The following is a 24,205-nucleotide window of genomic DNA, read 5'->3' on the forward strand; positions in this document are numbered from 1 at the left end:
GCTCTTGGGTAAGCCATTTTAGGAGATTTGTTAAATTGCCACTAGGGGGAGTGTTTGCCAAATTTTGTGCTTCTGGTAAAGGGAGGGTGCTGATTGCTTCCAAAAGCTCAGACTTACAGAAAGAAAGGATAAAGGGGCAAAACAAGGAAAAGGAGTCAGTGTTCCTGGGTGAGTAAGAGGTATTTTTAGTAGAGATTTAAATATCAGGCAAGGAACAGATGACTTCCTAGGGATTAATGATAAAAGGCCCATGATGGAAGCACTGCGACACCAAAGACCTCAGCATTTGGAGAGAGAGCATGTACTAGCTAGAACCTTCTCCCTCCATCTTTCATTTATTCCCCCTTCAAGGAAATGGAAAGTACACACACTACCCAGTGAACATTAGAGTCCGTGGCATCCTCAGTCTTGATACGCCACGCATACATGCTTTTTGTATCACCTGTGCACTAACGGAGCATTATCCAGTACAGTAGCATTTTGCCACCCATCAAATTCATTAATAATGTTTTGGTCACCTAATGCCTGTTTTCACCTTATTTTCAATGATGAGTTTTTAAATTCATGTTTCCTCTGTATTTTCTTTGATAAAATTGTCAATGGTTGTTAGTTACTTAATAGAAGTAGTTCTTGGATTTACTGTTTCTATTATTTCTCTATTTTCTAGTTTATTATTGTTTATTATATCTTTCCTCTTGCCCCTTCTTTGCTCTTTTGTTGTTGTTTTCTAACGTAGATCCTTAGTTCATTTATTTTCATTCTTTCTATAAAAATAATGATTTTTAGGGCTATAAATATACCATTTGAGGACAGCTTTGGCTGTATCTTGTAAGTTTTGGCATTCCATATTCTCACTGTCACCACTTTCTAAATAGCTTTTAATAGTAGCTTTTATTTCCTCTTTGACTCAATAGTTATTTAGAAGCCTGTTACTTTCAGAATTTATTAAGAACATTTGGCCATGTGACATTTTTTTTAAAAGTTGCATGGATACTTGAAAAGAAGGCATACATTCAGTGTAAGGTGCCAATTCAATATGTACCTATTGGTTGACAATTATGTTTTTAAAATCTATATATTTTATTTGAAACAATATAGTAATAATGCAATGATGTTTTATAACAGCTATATTTTTGTCCATTCTTTTTTCCTTAACTTTTCCTTTTTCTTTTGATGATACTGATATGTTGTGAATAAAGATTCAGGACTTTTTATTATTTTAGTTTGAACATTTTATCTATGAAATGATTCTTTGTCCCATTTGATGATTTTAGGCTTAATTTCTTCTTTGATGTCCATATTGCTATTCCGATTTTCTTTCTCTCCAACTTGTGTGCTATATTTTTCCTTCAAAATTTTTGTCTGTCATTTATTTAGGTGATTATTTTGTGAGTAGAACATGGTTATATATTGTTTTTTAATCCAATTTAAGATTTTTATCTTTTCTCAGGAAGTTTAACTTAGTATGTATATGGCCAAGATGGGTGGCATTTGTCATCCTTTCATTTCCTCTCTAGCTCTGTGCTTTAACTTGGTGCACATCAGAATCACCTGAGTAAGTTGTTGTTGGTGGTGGTGGGGTGTGTGTGTTGTTTTTAAACACTTAATTAAGCCCCACTTGCAATTCTGGTTTATAAAGTTAAGGTGATCCAGGGGCTGGGTCTCTCAATTTTTAAAAGAATCAATAGGTGATTATAATGTGCACCAAGGAATGAGAACCACTGCTTTAAATATTTCCAAAACAAACTCAAAATTACATTTCTCCCATAATTAAATTCAACAGTAAACACACTTTCCTATATTGATAATATTGTAAAATGTTTTGATTTTTACTAATATTTTATTAAGATTTATATTTTTTAAGAATTCACTATGATGATTAAATTAAGATAAATATAAAAGTGTATACTTACAGCAAAAACAAGTATAGAAGAACATCATATTAAAAATAAAAGTCTTCTTCTGGGTTCCCCAATCTCATCCTCCAGCATTAACCATTCTTGACATTGTCTTATTCATTTTCCAGACTTTCCTTACATATATGCAAACACACACATACATTCATACACCTAACATACACACATAGACACACATACCAGGGATCATATGCTGTGTATTGTCCTCCTACCTTCTTTGTTCACTGAGAAATGTTTCTTGGTCATTTTTCCTGTCAAATATAGGTCATTCTGTGTAATTAACTCATATTATCATAATTTATTTAGACAGATGACATTTGGGTATCACACACGATAACTTGGTTTAGGGAAGCCCACACAAGTGTAGAGTGCAGTGCTCTTCACCATGGAACATTTTTCCAAACATACTAGTGACAGAATGGTGGCCTAGGACTGTCCTCTTGAAGCTCTCAATTTTGTTATTAACTAGATAATACTGTTCAATATGTTTACTATCTTGTAGGCTTTTCACTCTCTACTAAGATCCCTGAGAGCAAAGTCTAGACTGTGTTCTCTTTGGATTCCTCTCATTTACCAAACACAGCGCTAGGCACTTAGTATTCACTCGATAAATGTTTTGTTGAATCAATGAATATTGATGACAATGCAAAACCATCACACTACTCTTCTGAAATAAGAGCTAAACCATTTCTTATTTTCTGTTTTCTCAAATGCAAGAACAAAAACCAAAACCCAGTGACTTAGGGATGTGGTTGTTCAATGTCAGAGCTGGTCACTCCGTCTAGAATCCCTTCACCAGAACTCTGCCTTGTGGAATCAGGACGAAGCAGCGGTCACTCAGAAGAGTACAGATGCACAGTGTAAGGCTGCCCATGTGATGAGTCGTCGAGGGAGAAGCCAACAGAGCTGAACACCAGGATGGCCACACCATTCCAGCTGTCACTACCAAGGGGATGGTCCCGCCCCGCGGAGGAGCTCCCTGCAACTACTGAGGACTTGCTGGTGAGGCTGTCTATGATTTTATAGTGTGAGAATAATTTCAACTGAAGGGAGCTTGAAAAGAATTAGCTGCAGAGGTCTTCTTTAGCAAAGAATGAAAGGGCTAAAGATTCTGAGTTTCACCAAACACTATCTAAGAGGATATGATTATTATCTACAAGTACTTAGCAAGCCTTTGCACCAAGATGAGGCATGAACTGTGTAAGGTGCCTTCTAGAGGTATGAGAAAGCCTTGGCAGGTAGTAGTAATTAAAATACATTGAGAAAAATTGCATTTCATCTGGGGATCTAGGAAAGTCTCTCTTATCTGTTACGCAGGAGTCCCAAAGGATATGCTTAAATCATTTAAAGTCAAACTGGGCCAGTTATTTGAGGACATAAGAGAAGAAATAATTTTAAATGGGAGGGTGTTAAGAAGGGAGGAGATAGCTAGTTTAATTAGTCACATTTTTCTTATTGCTTTGAAGGGTTATAAACACCTCACTTTCAAATCTATCTGGGAAAGACATCATCGAGATTCTAGTGACTCAGAAAAGCAATAACATCGAGAGATCTAAGTAAGCTTGGCATGACTTACCCACCGAATTTACTTTAAAATGTGTTTGGTCAGCTGTGCTTGGCTTTTGTGACTAGCTGTGTTTGCCCAAAGGCTAATTAGCTGGAAGGGTAAAAAGATCAGTGAGCTAATCCATAATCTTGAGTGACTGATGAAATCTACCTGCCAACTGGTACCAGAGCAGATACTTTTTCTTTAAAGGATTAATAAGGCATGCTGGCTATTCTCAAATATTAGCCTTTCCAAGAATAAGACAGGATAGAACAAGAAAAGATGATCAGAGGTTTTTTTCAAAAACCCCCTTCAAACACGTATATGGTAATTTCACAAATAAAACTTCTAGAATTCCAGAGGAACATGTGGGTAGTACTTGCTAGGTGATTCATGGGTCTGGGGTGGTCTTAGGCAAAAGTTGTTCTTCTGGTTCCCAGTAATGAACACTTCAGTGTTGAGTACTTACTATGTGCCAAGCACTAAGAGTTTTACCTGTTATTAACTCAGTTGGGTCTTACAATAACCTATCAAGGCAGGTACTATTATTCTTCTATTTAACAAGTGAGGCTATTTGGGGCCCAGGTCACATGGCTGGTAGGATTTAAAACCCAAAATCGCTGGCTCCAGAGTTTTTGATCTTAAATGCTCTGCTGAACTGTTCTAAGGGAAAGGAAGGAGACTAGGGGCCAGGGATAAAGTCTTCCTGGTTCCAGTCCTCCATCCTTAGATGTATTCTGATAACAGCTTGTATCTTCTCCCTGTGTCTTTTCACATTGTCTTCCCTCAATGCATGTCTTACCTCTGTACCCACATTTCCCCTTTTTTTAGGGACACCAGTCTTCTTGGATTAGGGACCATTCTAATGACCTCATTTTAACTTGATTAGCTCTGTAAAGACCCTGTCTCCACATAAGGTCACATTCTGAGGTGCTGATGGTTAAGACCAGCATATCTTTTTTGGAGGAGGACACAATTCAACCCCTAACATGTATCAAGGTTGCTAGGCAGGTTTAAACATCCACTTGTCTGGTACACCCCACAGTCAGTGCAGCTGGAGCACAGCACAGGCTCCCATCAAGTCTACAGGTACATCCTGAAAAGCCCAGCCATCTACATTCTCAAAGGGCACTGCTGGCTGATAGAAGGGCCAATATAGGGACGCTTGAAGGATTTTCTGATCTGTAGGACTGAGCCCAGATGTTTAAGAAATCACTCTTTGGCACTGTCCTATTAGAGTCCCACATTTCCATCAGCTAGCCCTCGAGGATGTGGGAGAACAGCTTGATTGAGGGGTGAGGTAGACACTTGGGGCTCAATTTGCCCCATGAGAAGGAAACAAGCTCCCATTCATCACAGGATGGCCTTGAACTATGGAAAGTCACATCCCTGATCCTGTACTCTAGGGCAGTGGTCTCCTAACTCTCTATTTTTAAAAATCTAAAAAAAAAAAAAAAAAAAATCTACATACCCTCTTACACATTTTTAAATTGACTTTGAAATTTTTTTTATCAAAGTTAAAATAGTTGCAAAGAATATAATTTTCAGTGTATTACAATATTGATATTTAAAAAATAAAATGATTGCATCACTTTTTGTGTGTGTGTGTGTGGTACGCAGGCCTCTCACTGTTGTGGCCTCTCCCGTTTCGGAGCACAGGCTCCGGACGCACAGGCTCAGCGGCCATGGCTCACGGGCCCAGCCGCTCCGCGGCATGTGGGATCTTCCCAGACCAGGGCATGAACCCGCATCCCCTGCATCGGCAGGCTGACTCTCAACCACCGCGCCACCAGGGAAGCCCTTGCATCACTTTTAAAAATGCATTCTTGGATATACATACAAGAGTGATTTGATACCCATAATTGCTCATTTAAACATACATGAACAAACTCTTCTTAATAGTTGGAAATTTTACATCCTTATTTTTCTCCTTTAATACAGGTCAGCAAACTTTTAATATAAAAGGCCAAATATTATTTTAGGCCTTCCAAGCAGTATCTGTCATACCTAATCAACATTGCTGTTGTAGCATGAGAGCAGTCACAGACAATATATAGACAAACAGGCATTGCTGTATTCCAATCAAATTTCATTTACAAGAACAGGCCATGGGTTGGATTTGAGTCACTTTTGCCAACCTCTGTCCTAGAACTCAAATTCCCATTCTGCTTCCCATTTCCCCCATTCTATCTTGATTCTACTCATATGGAATTTTATCATAATAGAATTTTATGCTAAAATGTCAGCTCTTAATCATGCTACCATACTTCTATGAAACATAAACATATATATATATATATATATCACTTGGAAGTCATACGCGCGCGCGCACACACACACACACACACACACACACACACACACGCCTGGGAGTCAGACAGACATGGATTTGAATTGCACTCTGCCACTTACTAGATGGGTCATAAGCTAACTCTTCCACATCTCTGTTTCCTTATGTGTAAAAGGAGATATAAGGTCTTTTAACATTGCTCTTACCACTGTACTGAAACTATGTTAGGAAAAAGGACAGATACTGAGAATCAGCACTAAAAGTTCCCTGATTCCCTACTTCCATTCATCCTTTGAGTATATGGGGATGCACTTTTTGGTAAAAACTTGTATCCTGATAGACCATGGCATGTGGCAATTTAGAAACAATAGTTACACTAGAAATATTTTTTAAAGGTTTGGGAAATTCCATCATAAGGACCTATGCATATGCAAAGTGCCTAGCACAGAGAGGGCACAATTCATATACCCACCAGTGTTTCTGACATTGCTCTGGCCTTGACGCAAGTGACTGGGAGTGAGCTTATGAAGGACAATCAACCAGGGATGGGAGAGAGAGACAGATCGCCACACACAGTTAGTGTGATTATTGTATAGTTACCTACAGTGCTCAGCGTTTTGGCTAAGAGATTTTCCTGTCCACTGCTATTTATACCTCTACCCAGGTGACATGGAATTGCCACAGTTCTCAATCACCATAGTTGCATTCTTTGTCCTTTGATAATTCTAACAGTTCAGAAACCTTTGGTAAAGTGAAAAACAGTTGGTTCATCCAAATTTCACCTTGTAAGTTGCTTTGCAAAACTAAGATAGTGTACAGTTCTTGAGTCTGCTCTTATAGTTCAGATTTTCTTCTGTGTTCATTTCCAACTCTGTGCCAGCAAGGCCGTAAAAGGAGGCTGGGAGGAGGCATGGCAGAAGGTAAGGGCAGTAATTGGTCAATTTGTTTTCATCAATTTCTTTCAAATTGTTTTCTAACAGCTCTTACAAAGCCCCAATTTTTGAAAGTGGATATTTATTCTTTATGTAACTGGGCATGGAAATAATGCATAAGTGAATGCATGAATGAATTAATGAATATATAAATAACTAGTCTGTTGGAAATTTTTCTTATCGTAGCCTCTGTATTCTGGGCAGTTCCAACACCAAAGACTGCATGAAAAATAAAGCTCTGTGCAGGTTAATTCATAGATCTTCATACATTATCTATGTTCACTGATAATACCAAGGCCTAGAACTTACACACAGTAGGCATTCAGCAAGTACTGGTTGTTGAATAACCTGAGAGAGCAAGGAAATGTGGTTATTGTCCCTTATTAAGAGAAATATATTAGCAAGTCAATTAATTTCTCTGAACCTCCCTTTCTTTACCTGCAATAAGGTAACTGCATGCTGCTGCCCTCCTCTCCTTGCCCACGGGACCACTGAGCCCAGATGTGGAGCCCTGGGCAGCCACCACCAGGGCACCCAAGCTGTCACTAGATGAAATTTATTTGCCGCCCCAGGACTCAGGTTTCCTCAAGATCTAGGATGTTATGGGATTTCAGTAAATAGAGCACCATTGTTACAAAGGAAGAAATCACTTCTCCTCTCTTGACAGAATATGTAATTCAGGGGGTGTGAAGTGCCTGGCTGGCGACAGTGGCGGTGGGTAGGGGAGGGGAAGAAAGCTATCAAGAAGTGGCCGAGAACGTGCATATAGAAGAACCCAAAATATGAATGCTTTTCAAAGCTTTTATTGTGTTTTCAAGAAGAAGGACAGAGCTGGTGCTGTATGGCTAAGGTTTGGCTATCCAGGAAGATTTACAGGCCATCTGCAGAGACCAAGAACATCTTGACTTACAAGTGTAAAAGCCGCCACTTATTTATGGCAGTGCACAGCCTCCCTGAACGCCACAGGCATCTGCCTAGAAGCATAACATCATTTGATCTTGACTGGCTTCCAAAGTCAGGAAAGTATACATCACCATCCTGGAGCTTCTGGTACTCTGCCTCCAGAAACATCTTCCCAATTATCCCTCCTCAAAAAAACCAAGGCTGAGTTGTTAGGAGATACTAGATGTGAAATAATAATAGTAATACCTTATGTTACAATCCACAAAGCACATGGAATATGTTAATTCATTTGTCCTCTAGACATTTCTATATGTCAATCTAGTGTAGATAATATCTATATTTTATCCATGAAGAAAAGAAATACTAAAGACTGGAGAGGTAACATGGAAAGACCTAAACCTTGCTAGTGGCTAAGCTGGGACTTTTACCTCAGGTTTCTGGTTCTAAGTGAAGTGCTCTCTTCTCTCTGGGTGGCCTCCAGTGCTAGCAGGAGTTGGGTAGTCTCTGAGGATTTAGGAGAATGATTTGAGAGTAGACAGCATGCACCCTGGTTGTCCAATTAGAGAATCTTCCATAGTCAAAGAGCTGAGCTAGACATTCTATGAGATATGAAAAATAAATGGCTTCTACCCAAGGAACGTAATCATACTATTTTCTCATTACATAGTGCATTATGGCATACTAATCATTCACACAGACATCACTCTAATTTTCATTCAACAGCCCTGTGAGATATGTACCTTTACCTCCATTTTTACAGATAAGAAAAACTAGGGTTCAGAGAGGTTCAGTAGTCATCTACACAGTGCTTGGGAAATTTAGGGTGGACAGGGATTGCCCATAAGGTGATCTTTGCAAATCTTGTTGGGTCTAATTTGCAAAGGCATTTGAACCTGGCTCACGGAATCTAGAATGGGGGCTTTGCCCCTTGACCTCCACCCCTCTCCAAAGCTGGAAGGGGATGGTCCTGCTATCACTATTGTGGGTACCAGAATGAGTGTCAACGGACAATACTAACATAACACCTCCAGAACCTGAGTCTCAGATTAAAGCCTTAAATGTTGAGGAGTCTAGGTCTAGGTGCAGTACCAGTGTTGGTGGCTTTCAGACATTTCCTGTTTTGATATCACTCTTTGTAAATAATAAAGCTTCTGAAATGCAGATTTCACATTGCTGGTCCATTAGACATGAGTGGGTTCTACCTTACCTGCTGGGACCTATGGACTGGCTGGCTCTGGTTAGAAATGATTTGCCCCAAGAGGCCCTGACTGCATGAAAGCCATTAGCTGATGGGTGCTTCATTCCAACTAGGCAACTGGATGTTAGAATTGCCCCAGATGCTATCTCGAACGTTCAGCTAGAAGAATTCCAACCAAGTCAGAATGAAATTTTATTTCATTATGTTCCAGGTCTGGGAATGATGCCAGTGAACTGCTCTCCTTGACAGGTCTCTCATCACTTATAGCTCAAAGGAAGAGAAAAGTGAGCTCCCAAAGTGCAGGCTGCAGCTCTCCTTGTCAGATGGCAACACCTCCATGGAACAGCTGAGCAAGGGGATGAGTAAAGAACTGTCATTCCCTTATCGCTGGAACCCTGCATACTGATGATAATTCCCTGTATGTTCCTTTCCAAAGTCTTGCACAAGGCACAGAGCTGAGGAAAGGACGTAAGAGAGGGATGAAAAAATCATTTCCAGCTGTAAGCCAATTCTGATCACTTATCAGTGGCTGGCTTAGAGCAGTGTTAAGAAGGATCCCAAGGCTCTATCTGGGTATAGTGGGAAAGACTGCTATGATCAATGGAGCACGGGCCATGGAGGATAGATTGTGTCGAAGCTTGACATATACAAGACTTTGGAAGTCACCAAGTCTAAACTACTCTTTACCCATGTGAAGATGCTGAGGAGCATAAAGGGTTAAGTGACTTGTAAATTTCATCCTTAAACTAGAGACAACAATCCAAGACTACTGCTCTGTCATCTATGCAAATAATTTTCTAGCTCTGTATTTCTAGAAATATCACAGATTGCTTGAAATAAGCCAGAAGATTAGGGAACTTCAAAATCCTGCGATAATGCAAAGACAATTATTGTAATGATAATTTTACTTATGTAACATACAGCTAGTTCCCAGTGTCTCTGCAATCACTGAAATCCCACAGCACTTCTTTCTGCTCCTGATTGATTGAGTGTATTAGCCGTTGGCTTGGCCAAATATCAGCAGATTCACAAAGCAAGTCATCTGGCTCTTAAGATTCAACCCTGCCTATGGTTTAATCTACTTGGTGTGCCACTGTTGCCTCAGAAACAAAGATGAAGTCATGCCATGAAAAGAAAGAAGTTGCAAAGGATCCACACAATTTAATCCAACAGACATTTGTTGAGTGCTAAAGTGCACAAGGCATTCTCCTTGGCAATTCTGTCCAACATGCTAGAAATGGATAGAGTTGGACTAGAAGGCATCCCTGATACTAGGGATGGTATTGAACGCTATGGATATTTTTCCTTTCCCAGTGTTGTGTGTTATTTCTAAAAGAGCTCTTTATGAATGGAAAGTTCAAGAGCACCAAACTTGGAGTGAGCTTTATCCTTCCACTTGCAGATTTGGCCGAAATTGCAGGTCATCTTTAGGAGGCTGGGACTGGATGCCTCTAAGAAGGCTTTGCAGCATGTTACTGCAGAGGTTGATTCTGTGTTCATGGCTGCTTTTATACGAAAAAAAGAAAACTTTAGATAAGGATGTTATCTGATGTTGAAGGTAAAGACTTTAAGACTAAATTAATTGGAAGAACTATTCAGTCAATAATTTCTAGTTAAACAAAATTTGTAGAATTGAATAAGATGACATCAATTAAATCATCTCTTAGCCTCTATTTATACTTGTCTTCATAAAGAATTAACTGTTTGCAGCAGATTTACCTTCTTATTCTGGTTTGCTTAGCTTATTATTAAAATGAAACCCACGTTCCCTGAACAGACTGAGTTGAAGGAGGTAGTTCCAAAGCACAGAGAGTGGCAAGGCCAAGATATCTGAGGACTGAGAAATGCCACAGATGGTGTGTTGACTTTCTGTAATGGGAAATGGCACACCTTTTAATTCCCCCATGCGAAACAGTGCAATGGAGAAACCAAGATTTAGCCACATGCTGGGTTTGACACATGCAATGGTTAAAGGCAAAGGTAAACACGTCTGTGAATACTAGTGTTCTATTTCTCTCTTTGTTACCAGGGCAAGTCTGCCAGGTATCTACTGGAGATAAAAGAGAGGAAGGTGCCACGGAGTGATGAGGAAGTGAGGAAAGTAACTGACCTAGTTTAAGAGGAGAGTTAGGGTCCAGACCTGCACTCTCTGGTAGAGTAGCCACTAACCACACATGGCCATGGGAACCTTGAAACATGTGGTTAGCGTGACTGTGCAATTAAGATTTTTGTTTGTTCTGCTTTGCTGTTTGTTTTTGAAGTTTTAAATTTTATTTAATTTTAGCTAATTTAAGTTTTAAAATGGATACTTCAGTTACTGGAAAACTTTTAAAGAACAATTTCCATTCCTGAATCTACTTTTGTAACTGTAAATCTTGTGAAATCTAAATATAGATTTCCTGTGAAAATTCAGTATCCAAATCGTGTTGTGCTGTAAGTGTAAAATATATATCAGATTTCAAAGGCTTAACATGAAAAACTGAATATAAATATTTTGTTAATAATTTCATAGTTGCATACTGAAAGGATAATATTTTGGACATACTGGGTTGAATAATATATATTATTAGAATGAAGAGACCTGGGGTTTTTGTTTTTGTTTTACTTTTTTAATGTGACTACTAAAATAATTGAAATTACATACATAATTTGCATTGTATTCCCACTGGACAGTGCTGGTCTAGAAAGAGATCTGCCATATTGTCCCTGTAGGACATTATTTATTGAACAGTTATTTAAATTGTCTTCTACACATATGCATAACTGGTGTAATAATAGAAACTACGTAACACTAGGCATGCATAACAAATAACCCATGTTTTTAAAAGCTGCTACTAAGACCCCTACTGATTCCTTTTCCATATAGCAGTGTGGGCTGGCTTGTATGCTCTGGTCTTTCATTTCTTTATATGTCAATTCGGAAATTTTGAGATCAATGGTTTTTCTTTTTCCTTCTAGTAGCCTAACCTTCCCTTTCATTTTTCATTAGTAAGTCTTCAGTGGGGATTGCCAGTTTATAAAACAGACAGAAATGGAGATGCACTGGTTAAAGTGGGAGTTGAAGACCTACCACCCCCAACCACATAACCCCTGTCCCCTCAATGACTCCAACTCTGGGGGGCATATTTTGAAATCTACGTCACTTGATTTCCAGGCCTAACCTGAGTCTTCAGTTGCTCCATCTTTTTATGTCCACTATTACTACCTAGAATCTCTTTCTGAGCTGGGACCATCACTCCTGTTTGCAAGGTCTTCAGAAAGCACAGTAGCCCTGGTAATCCCCACAGCCATTGCGAGACATGAAACCCCCCCTAACTGGCTGCCCTGTTGTTCTGGTCTGTCATGACCCTCACCATCGCTATGGCAACTGCAAACCATTCCCGGCAAATGCAAGCAAAGGGCAGCCATGAAACTGGCGACCTTCCACCTCTCACAGATGGCCCAGGAGGAGCTGGTCTCATATAGAAACTGACCCAGTTCACACCAGTCAAATAAACACTCTGCAGAATAAGGTGGCACGTCACACAGGAACACAAGGGGGCGAACAAATGCAACACTTTGGTGACAGGTTTTTACTTAGTTCAAAATTTTTTTCTTAAAAGGCATTATTAATAATTCAACCAACCACCCCGAAGTGCCTTTCTAATTTGACTTTAATTATTGCAATGACTGTTTCGCTCAACGCTCTGTGCCTTGACTCCACTAGTCAGACTGATAGCCTAGGAGACCTCCTTCCCTACCCACTCAGACTCCACCCATCCATGAATGCAGCAAACAAGTAGATCAACTGTGTGAGCACACCAAGCACCTGCCAGCTTCTAGCTGGATAAGCGTAAACAAGTTCTTTAAATTTTTGGTGACTCCATTTCCTCATCTAGGAAATAAGGAGTACAAGTAGTGCTGTTGGGCTGTTATAAAGATTCAATGAGTTATTACATCTACATAAAATGTATTGAACAGTGCCTGGCACACAGCTAATGCTCGAGGCAGGTTAGCTATTCCCGTTGTGATAGATTTTATTTCAACTGCTGGGAGAACTGAGGAATCCTATGATTCCAGCTCTCAGTGCTGAATTTCAGGGATTAGATTCAATGTATTTATACTCACTTTGACTTATACTGGGAAACTCTGATGGTCACTTGAAAATCTAAGGGAATTCGCTTTTCTTTGTCTTTACATTTATCTTTCTAATATGTCCCACATCTTGCAAATGCCAGGAAGAGGCAGTGGGAAGAAGCCTTCTCTCCCAGGAGCAAATAGAACAGTTACAAGCATATGCAGTTAATTCTGGTCCCTGAAAGAGCATTTTCATTTCAAGTCCCATAACTCCAGCTTCACCAACCCTCCAAGCTCAGGAGTGAGAAAACCAGAAGCCACTGCTTAAGCCAGCAGCTAAATGAGATAGGGCTGTGGCCATATTCAGTGGACCCATTTGCAAAAAGGAGATAATGAACTTGAGACTACAATAAATTCTTGGCTAGTCACGCAGGGCAGAGATCTTACTTGACCATGAAATGGGCTGTCACTAAAGTATTATGTGATTAGGCATAACTGTATTTTCTTAAGGCCAGGGGAGAGTTTCACAGCTTTCAAATTCTTAGACTTCCATGATCCAAAAATAGGCTAATTAACTACTTTTAATTTTTTTTTTTTTTTTACATTTTGACTGCTTCCATAAAAGGCTGTTTCTTCTCTCATTCTTGCCAACAGGTGCCAGCACTTCACTCATGTCAAGTGACACTAGTGGGGGAGGGAAGAGACCAAGAGGATGGAGGGTCATTCTAATGAGATGACTGTCACTTAATGCACAGCCACTAGAAAACAGACTTCCTCCAAATAGTGCCTGTCTTGAGGTGTACTGAGGAGTGAGATGCAGCAGGGAGAGATGCTCACGCCTGCCTCCCATCAGGTGGAATTCTCAATCCAGCACACCATCTTGAGCTTCTTGGGATCACAGGACAGCCTACATTTCTAGAGACGTTTCAGCTAACAAACAGGATACTGACTGAGTCTGGCCAGGTTTCCCCTGTGTTGTGTGCAGTCACCCAGAGTTGGGAAACTCTTCCTCTCCTCCGGAGAGTCAACCCCATCTCTTTACTGGTCACAGAAGTAGAAGGTCTCTCCTAAACACCCAATCACCCTCCCCCTGCTTTCGAGTCTTCCACAGGCAAAACATTCCTAGCTCTTTTGTTTCTTTACCCGTTCGTCACAGAGCTCATTTAGGACACAGCAATTTCCATTGTAGAGCCATGTGAAGACCCACAACACTATCCTGTCAACAGGACATTGTTTTAAAGGGTGAGCCAGTAAGATTTCCCACATATGACTCTTTCACGTGCATATATTTATGAACCAGATGATAATGATCTTTTTTCTCTATTCTCTCTGTTATTTGAACCCAAGTGGACTGTAAATAGAAGACATCAAGGGTGCTGTCAGCCTCCCCGGCACATAACACAGGAAATCACAATATCAGCAGACAGAGACGCTGGGGAGAGAGAGGTTCTTAGGCAGAGCTGGAAGCCCCAAGTTCAGCCGCCACTCTCTGCACCCAAACCAAAAGCAATGCCTCTCCTCTTCTCGTTTGGAAGGGTTATAGTTCCTCTAAAATCCTACATTTGAGTGTAGTCCTTGAGTTCTGTCTTGCCACATATATTTTTAAGTTTTCAGCTAGAAGGGTCCCTGAAGGAAAAGAGTTTCTCCTTTCACACGCTGCCCGCCCCCCATTGCCTGTTTATAGCACTGCTTTCTTATTCTTCCTTCTTCTACCCAACAAAATTGAAAATTTCATCATCAGTGTCAGAAAGTTAAACCCTAGGGAGCAGAGCAATAGCCCAGAGCATCCCTTCCCTGGCAAAGAGCCAATCCTTGAATACAACTTTGCAAACCCTCTCTGGTTTAAAAGGATGCAAAACAGAGTCATTTAGAAGCATGGTTTTTGACAGCTAGAATCTCTCTGACTGTACTCTAACTCTTTCTGCAAATAATTTTTTAAAAAGAGAGAGAACATATTTCAATTTGGAGACTGGTTTCACAAAAGAAGAAAGGGACACGACCTAGCTCAGTTGCACAGTTCCCGAGCGAGCAGAGAACGGCAGCACACCCAGAAGAGATGCTTCTTTCTGTGGCTGAGGGTCTGAAGAAGTGTTTGACAGACCATTGTAATAACATCTCCCTTCACAATGCAAACACCAGCAACACCGTCAAGCAGCTCACAGCTCAGCTCCGTTCCTGCACCTTTCTCTCTCTTCCCAGCAATGCACAGGGTTGACTCTTATAAATTTAGTTTTAAAAGCGTCTTCTTTTGAAATGGATCCGTGCCCAGGGAGATAATGCAAAACTCCACTCCTCACACTGATCCTAACTAGCCAAACCAATGTCCCAGTATAATACACAGTCAACTGCAAATCCGATCATAACCAAGCAATGCATGCAGCCTTTGGAACACAGACGCTCACACATCACGGGAACCCTGGAATGCTTGTTCTTCCATGTGCTTGTTCCAATTCACAGTTTTCTCGGCAGACAATAGGACAAAGCTACATTTTAGCTCAGGCTGCTAATACCAGCAGACAGATGTGTACGACTGAGGTTTACTCACCAAGCTCCCGTAAGTCCATCTTTCCCAACTACAAATACTGCTTCTAAGCTGCTGTTGCCACCAAATGACTTAAAGTCGACCCCCAGAAGAACAATGTGCTGGAATATCAGATGGTTCCTGAGTAAGCTTATTCACGAAACAGGTTTCCAGTTGAGCCATGTGAATGGAGACCCGCCGCACACCTTTGAATGGTATACACTTCAAGTCCAGAAGAATAAGCATGTAGCTTTGCTTATGTTTATGGAGCTGGAGCCCAGGGGTGCTCTGATTGGCAGGAATCGCAGAAAGATCAGCCAATCAAAGGGAGCCTCCATTTCAGGGAAACTCCTGCTCATTTATTTAGCATCTTCAGAGATCATTGGCTTTTCTAGGAAGAGCTTTTCTCTTATAGTATCACAAGAGAAAACAATAACTTCATTTAATTTTAGTGCCCTATGCTCTTTCATCAATAAAGAGACAGCTCCTTTTCTTGGTACTACTCAATACTCTCCCCTTATAAGGAACTAAAAACAAAAGAAAAAGAGGAGGAAGAAGAAGAAGAAAGAGCTGGTGGTGGGCTGGAGATGGTTCATATTCATCAGCCTCCACCTTGTTGGGGGAAAGGAGGGGGGAGCTCCCGGGCTCAATAATTACTGATTCTGTTGCCATGGAAACAGACTGGCTGCAGCGAGTTGGATTCATGTAGAACATCTGCTGCCAGACCCATAATCAACTGCAATCTCATCTCTCCTCCCTACTTTTATTTGATTGTGAGTTTGCTTTCTCCCTCCTCTTCTTCACATACAGTTTTTGTCCAGAAATGTCATGTAACAGCCTCACTCTGTACACATAGCACACGCATGCCAGGGGTGCTCACATACCCATAAATGCCTTCATGCAAGAGTGAATCCCAGCAGGGTTCCCACGGGAGGATCCATTCTCTGATTCCTACTCAGGACGTAAACAAACACACACAGCTCCTCCTGTGCCTCCATCTCTAATTAAAATTTACTGTAAGTCACCTAAAGAATTAGTGGAGTAGCTTTTAAAATATTTTTCATCTAACAGCCCTAAAAGCCCTCAAATAGAAGTTTGCAATGGCATTTCTCAGAGGGCACTGCGGCGATTCCTAGCAGACCTTTGGAATAAAGCGACGAAACCGGGTGCTTGCGGAAGAAAGCTTGCACAAAGCATTTAGGCTCAGCTTCTTCTCTGTATTAGCACTTCACCAAAGCACCCTGAACGCTGGAGAATCCCCCTGGGGATTTCCTCAGCCCGCTTACATCCCCTCTGACTCCTCCCCTGCTTGCTCCAAATTCTTCTGGTTGCGTGACCAGAGTTATGTCACACTTTGGATATGCTGCTACATTTCTCTTTAACAACAGGGGCCGCCACTGAGCAACGAATGGCTGCTTGGCCTGGTCAAACCCAGGACGGGGATCAGATGGTAATCTGCCACGTGGGTCTGTGGGAAGCCCTCAATTCTACAGAAACTGACTGAAAATGGCAAGTGTCAAAGAAGGCTATGATTCTGGCTTAAGTTTGAGAGAAAGGAATTATTCTCTGTCCCATCATAATGAATCTCAAGGAGAACCGTTTCTTTCTTAATGGTCTCTGCAAGTCTGGTGCCCTCAAACTATCAATAACACAGACCAGGGCTTCCCTGGTGGTGCAGCGGTTAAGAATCCACCTGCCAATGCAGGGGACACGGGTTCGAGCCCTGGTCCAGGGGGATCCCACATGCCGCGGAGCAACTAAACCCGTGTGCCACAACTACTGAGCCTGCACTCTAGAGCCAGTGAGCCACAACTACTGAGCTCGTGTGCCACAACTACTGAAGCCCACGCGCCTAGAGCCCGTGCTCCACAACAAGAGCAGCCACCGCAATGAGAAGCCCACGCACCGCACCGAAAAGTAGCCCCCACTCGCCACAACTAGAGAAAGCCCGCGTGTAGCAACGAAGACCCAACACAGCCAAAAAAACCCCCCAAAACCAGACACAGACCAGGCTTCCGAGTGAGCTGAGGCCAGCTCTTTGCATGTCTCTGGCCCTTGGAGGCAAGGTGAGCTACTCACTACCACACACCCAGTGTCTAATAACCCAGTGTCTAATAAGCCCTGGACCTCCTTTATTCCTAAATGACTCTTGCTCCAAACCATGTCTCCAAGTGCTCAGTTCTGGCCCAGGGGTCTTGATGTTGTATTTGCCCTCTCCAAAATCTGAGTCCTAGCTTTCCATTTTGTCTCTTTGTGCCACTGTGAGCTTGGGAAGGAATTCTCACCCCAGCTCTGCCTTCCAGGGACCCAGCAGTCTTTCTCAGCTCTGTCCAGACTACCTCCATGCTCCAGGGGCGTGGATATCTCAGGTCGAGACCTCTACCACCTTTCTGGAAACTTTCTAACCTCGCCTGCCTACCTTCCTCTGCCATGGGGACACCTACCCTTTGCCCTCTCACCCTCCTGAGATTGTCCAAATTGCCACTGCTTTTATGCAGAAACATCATTCCAACCAGGTCTTCCCTGGTTGGAAATTTAATCAAAATTTAATCATTTGTTTAACAAATATTTAGTGAGTGTTTATGTGCCAAAACAAAAAACAAAAACTGTGCTAGTGACAAAACAAACTGGCATGCTTTTTGCCTTACAGCACCATGACCCTAGCAGAGGACACAAAAAGTATTAAAATGTCACTTTCATATGGGGGATGAAGGAGAGCTATGTGCTATGAGCACAAATAATAAAAGAGACTGAACTTAGTGAGGTAAAGAAGAATATCTTGGAGGAAGTGATATTTGAGCTAAGATCCAAAGAAGAGTAAAAGTTAATGAATTGAAAGTGAGGGGAACAGTGTCTCAGACATAAGGAATAATACACGCGAAGGGCCTGCCTAGACGTGCACTGCCTACAAGGGAGGGTGACATCTTTGAAAACCTGAAAGAAGCCAAGCGTGGCTGATCAGAGTGAGAATGGTTCAAAGGATGGTGTGAGATAAGCTTGGACAGCAAGCAGAGGCCAGACCTGCAGGGTCCCAGAAATCATGTTCAGGAGTTTGGTTTTTATCCTGTAAGCAATGACAAGCCACCGAAGTCCTTCACTAAATGACTCCCTGCCCTCATGCCCCAAACACACTTACATAACTCAATATATTCCCCAGATACTCTCAGCAACAAGTTAACAGCATATCAACCTGATTGAAACGGTCAGTTTCAAGGCACCCGTAACATGTTGGACTGATGTAGCTAAACATCTATGAAGCAGTTAATAGTCCAGGTAGCACGTGATCTGGATTAACCAATTTAAGCCTCACAACAGCCCTATGAGGTATTATTATTATCCCTATAATAACCATGAGGAAATGGAAGCATAAGGAAGTTAAGTAACTTGACCACGGTCACGAAGATAAAAAGCGGCAGAGCTGGGATGTGAACAAAAAGATTCTAGCTCCAGTTTCTTTAAGTGTGATGTACAGGGACCACCCGGATCAGAATCACTTGGACTTCTCAACAAAATGCAGGCTGCCGGGATCCCATTGCATCCCTCCTAACCCACAATGTCAGGAGTGGAGCGGAGGAACATTTTCCCAAACTCTCCAGGGGATTCTTATATACACCACAGCTTGAGAATCACTGCTAAGACAGGTTAGAATAAAGGAAGAAAAGACTAACCCTAAATTAATTTTTAATGTATAAAATGGAGAAGGGCATTTTTTTTTGAGAATGGGAGCATCTCACTACTCCAGGCCACCCCAAAGGACCCATTTACATCAGAACAAGGTAACGTTCCTTTGACTGACTACCAATTTTAGAGTTGAGGGTGGGTACGGTAGCACAGTTTGGGCTCAGTAGCTATGCTGGTGAGCAGGTATGTGAAGAAAGAACACGTGAGCTCCTGAAGACCAGATTCACCAGGTAGTGAGAGATGCTATCAGACCTGCCAGCAAGAAGACAGGTAGATCACATATTAGCGTGAACAATCACATATTATCTTTGGGTAATTTTTTTCTAGAAAATTCATTTTTAAGACAAAATTGCAAGGAAGACAGAGAATACTTTTTGGCCTTCAGTCTGATCCACTCCCCTCCTCTATTCAAAAGCTAGCGAGCAGGAACTTTGGTTCACCTAGCTAGTCATGGTTTTAGTTCTGGAAAATAAGCAGCTTCATCCACGTTTCCAGAGGAGTCACTTTATACAGAATAGCTACAGAGTCTTTGGAAAATCTTCCCAAAATTTTTCCCGTGGAAACTTGTCTCGTAGTTTTGTTACTGAGATCACAGACTGGGTGAGTTAACTTGGCCATTATTGGGTATTCTTCCCTTTCTAGGCTATGTAATGAAATGAGCATATACAAGCTTAGAGAGCTGTTGACGGATGCAAACTGTTATATAGAGAATGGATAAACAACAAGGTCCTACTGTATAGCACAGGGAACTATATTCAATATCCTGTTCTAAACCATAATGGAAAAGAATATGAAAAAGAATACATATGTATAACTGAATAAGTTAACACAACATTGTAAATCAACTCTACTTCAATTAAAAAAAAGAGAGCTGCTGCTGGACCTCAAAAAACAGGGAAACCTGGATTTTTTCAGCTTGATATTTGAATTTCTGCTTGTCAAGTCCTCAAGAACTGGTATGAAGCACACATTTAATGGACTTGCACGCTGGAGGCTCAAAATGTATTGTTGGTAGTGTGTCATCAAGCTTCCGAACACATTCAGATTTATTATGTGGTGTCTACAGACAGAAGGGAATCACAGCACCAAATACCTGGAAAATTCAGGGAGGAGTAATCATGCTGGGGCATCTGAATAAAATCAGAAGAAATCTCTTTCCATTTCACCTACACATTACAGCCTGTACTCTCTGCTCCGTTCCAGGTAGGCACTGCCGGTACCATTTATCCAGGCTTTTCTTAGGGAAAGATTCAAGCTAATTGAATTCTATTCTTTTCCATAAACGTGGTTTATTAAATGTATTGTTACCAATTTGATGTAAGTCATGTAACTTTGTAATGCTTTAAAAATAAATATACAACTCGAGAAAGAATTACATTAGGGGACAATATATTTTGGGATCAGAAAATAGTGACTATTGTGGGGTGATTTCTAAATTTGCTGTCTGCATTTTCCTTAGTCTACCTACAGATTTTAACTAAAATGAGCACTATTTATATTGGGCATTTGAAAGAGAGCTGAAGAAGATTCTACTCACTGAGTTATAAAGAGGTGGCACTAATAGCAAATCCTCCTATTTGCCAACTCTTGGTCCCAAAGAGATTACTTCCACAAGCTGGGCATCCGTTTCATCAGGATTCATGTTCGTTGCTGGCAATGAATGTGATGGTAATGACCTCCTTAATTCATGACATGGCCACACTGAGTCCCATTTTTGTTTGGTTGATTCATTCTTAAGAGGGAGGGAGGTCATTAGGGTCAAACTGAGCTACAAGTAAACTTCGAACAAGTAGGGTGCATAATGCACAAGGCTCACCTCCAACTACATCTTAGCCTTCTTAAGGCACCCCCCTCTCCCTACTGTGAGAACACCCACACACTGACTTCAATACCCTGTCTAACAGAAACAGTCCCAGTACAGACTGGACCAGACCATATTCCCCAAGCGTGTGAGGTCAGAAGTAAGGACTCTGTCCTAATAGGTCAGAAGTGTAATTACCGTTGGTCCATTCTGTAGCTTTATTTCATTTAAGAGATATTGAGAGATGTTTCTCTAGTTGGTTGGGCTGGCCAGTATATAGTTAGCTCTGATTTTTTTACATGGTGTATTTTAAAATGAAAACATATGTAAAACCTCAACTAAACATGGTCTGGATAACTTTTACATATCTTTTTATCCCCGAGGGGAGATAATCACAACAACATCCCATAGACAAATCCCCATACACAGACAGCCACTTCTCTTTTTCTCATCTTCATGATGAGGTGATCATAAGCAGAACTGACAAAGTCTGTTATAATGTCTGTATCTTTAGGTCCCAGGACGCTAAGCTCTGTGTGACGTAGCCTCAACGTCCATGGAAAGATGAGAGAAATAATAACAAATGCATATGCAGAACCTACAATCGGCCAATATCATAATAATGCCTGTTTTCCAAAAAGGGTATTAAGATCCGTGATATTTAAGTAGAATGTCTACAGTCGCCATCCAGTAAATGGTAGACTCAGGATTCAAAGTCAGGTGTCTGTCTGTGAAGCACCATTAGCAGTATACTGCACCATGCCACAGGACTCCCATAAGTAAGGAGTCTAGAGCAGGTGAGATAGTCACACTAGCGTCCTAAGACTGCGTTATATTTTGTAACTCACGTTATGAGGCATTAGTATGAAGAAATTTATGTCCCTGAACTTTGCTACTTTTGTATTTCCCTTAAAAATGCCTAAAATATCAGCAAAACCTACAAACACTGAAATAAAACCAGATCCACGAAATGCAAACCCATCTATAAACAAGTCTCCAACCCATGCATTTCTTCTTTCCTCTTCCAGAGTACAGACCTCTGATAGGTGGTGGCCATGATTTGCACTCATCAGGTTGGAGAGTCAAGGTCTAGAAGTCCTTGGGGTGTGAAGGACTTGACCAAATGGAATGAGCTGACCTGAGAAGACCGTGGGGGCCAGAAGTGCTAGCAAGGCCTAACATGATGCATCTCTTATAATTCTGACTGCCTTTAAAGGAATAGTTGGTGAATTCTGAAAGCTTATGGTCTTGCCAGCTCAAAATTTTCAAGTACACTATGGAAGCGCATTCCAGAACTGCAGGGTGATGAAAACTCATGCCAAAAGGAAAAATGAAAATGCCAAAATCCTCAGCTCAGCCTTGCCAAGCATGTCCATTGGCAATATGGTGGCAAAAAGCTACTGGGCCAATGGTAGGTTATTCTTTAGACGATGCAAAATGGGAAACAGCGTCTTCACCACTAGGAAAAGGGATGATTCTGGGCTGTCATCACATTCTTCTTGATTTTCAGATCTAATGCATAAGTAAACCTTTCTCAATTCTGAAAAACATAGAATTTCACATGCAAATAATTCTACCTTTTAAGAAAAAATTTAGTTTCTGATATTCTCAATAAAAGGACCAATTGCATTGCAGTTGGTAGAGATTAAATCTATTGTTTCATCAAATAGTTGACATTTGATGCCCTCACTTTCTCTGCTCTTTCTGCTTACAGATTCACAGATAAACTATGTGTCCTGGTCTCCTGTTATAACAGGGGTTACACTGCAACGGAACAGGGTAAGCCAGGGATGAAGGGGAAGGACAGAGGGTTTGCTGGGCAAGAGGGAAGCCAAGATCAAGAAGATAAGTAGATGTGGTTTATTCAGGCAAGGAGGGAGGAAGAGGAAGGCACTAGAGATTTAGTCTGTCAGATTTCAGGAGGGCATGATCTGATGTGGAAGGGGATGGGCAAAGCAAAAGAGTCTGAGGGCTTGGAAGAAGGTCCAAGAGGTCTGTACAGAGCCAGGTATGAAACCACAAGGTGAGGACACCCACAGGACCAAGGGGGTCACCGTATGAAATTCTAGGCTGAGTTCTGTTTGAACTCAGTTATTTTACTTTGTCCCTTGATAAAGGAGCTGGCTTTGTCAGAAGCCAGTCACGTTACAACCATGTGTCCAGCGCTTCAATATCAGCAATAACCCAGCGCTTCTCTAGAAAAACCAACTCAGAGTATGAACACTCATGGCAAACCAGCATTGCCACCACAAGGACAGGCTTATTTTTAATCTCAGTCCTTCAATATCATCAGCTTGTCAGAGCCAGATTGCTTGCAAACTGTTCTCTATCCTACTTCCAATTAAAGAAAGCTTTTTAATGTGAACCATGACCCCTAGGCAAATGATATTAACAGGTTATTCCCAACTCTCACAAACAATGAGCTCTGCAACCTCATTTGTGCAGTAATTAAATTCAAAGTATAATTTTATTTTATTGATCAGTACTGGCCTGCATTTTTAAAGCCAGTAATTGCAGGAAAGAGTTAATTTGATAATATAAATAAAAATTGGACCCAGAGGGCAATAATCAATCCATTTTAAATGCAAAAATGCTCTCCCTCCAAGTCATCCCACAGCAAATATGAAACATGATTTCCAAAATGCATTGCCCATAATTCTCTTAATGCAGTGACAAGCATGAGAATTGTGAAGCAAATATTTCAAAAAATGACATACGTTCAACCATGAATAAGTGCTCTTGTTTATATTTGGGGGCAATCTATTGTGTGTCAGACATCTCAGTTGTTCTGCACATACACTGAAAAAATATCTTTCACCAAAAAAGCCCAGTTTTTAAGTAAGGAATTTGGGCCTCCAACTCATTCAACTAATGTTTAGGAAGTACTGACAATATGCTTTCACATGTTTCTTCATGTTTTTTCTTTCAAGTCTTGGGAACCCAAGAATACAACCTTAAAATCTTGAAAGCAAGAGAGCTCCATTTATTAAGTTTTCTCTTGATGTATTCATTCTATTTCATGTCTTTTCCTAGTCAGTTCTCTTCTGCTCACCTGGTAAGCTTCTATTCATACATTAAAACCCTCCTAAGTAGAGTCCTTCTCCTATATAATCCCTCCTTTGAATTACTTTCATACAACGTATGGGCTTTTGCTGTTGCACGCCACGTTATTTTGTAATTATCTCTTTCCAGGGCTATGCCCAATGCTGTGAACTCTGTAGAGTCAGATTTATTCACACAACACTAGGAATACCATCTCTACATGTCTCTGATACCTTAGCCAAAAATACAAAATCTTTTTGCAAACCTTTACACTTAGGGAAGTGATAAAATCCTTCTGAGTACTTCTCTGTCACTCTAC

General features: G+C 41.0%; 1 protein-coding gene across 5 annotated transcripts in view; it reads right to left on the bottom strand.

Annotated features, from left to right (window-relative positions):
* Nucleotides 1-24,205, bottom strand: part of ELMO1 (engulfment and cell motility 1) — a 457,219-nt gene that overhangs the window by 124,749 nt on the left and 308,265 nt on the right. Inside the window, exon 1 of one of the 5 annotated variants that reach the window (XM_065884099.1) lies at nucleotides 15,387-15,874. The exons of the other annotated variants lie outside the window; for them this stretch is intronic. The gene's annotated coding sequence lies outside the window, so the exon portion shown is untranslated. Of the gene's footprint in view, nucleotides 1-15,386; nucleotides 15,875-24,205 lie in introns of those variants that run through there. 5 annotated transcript variants of the gene reach the window in all.

Source organism: Phocoena phocoena, chromosome 9 (assembly GCF_963924675.1).
Source record: "Phocoena phocoena chromosome 9, mPhoPho1.1, whole genome shotgun sequence".
NCBI classification, from domain to species: Eukaryota; Metazoa; Chordata; class Mammalia; order Artiodactyla; family Phocoenidae; genus Phocoena; species Phocoena phocoena.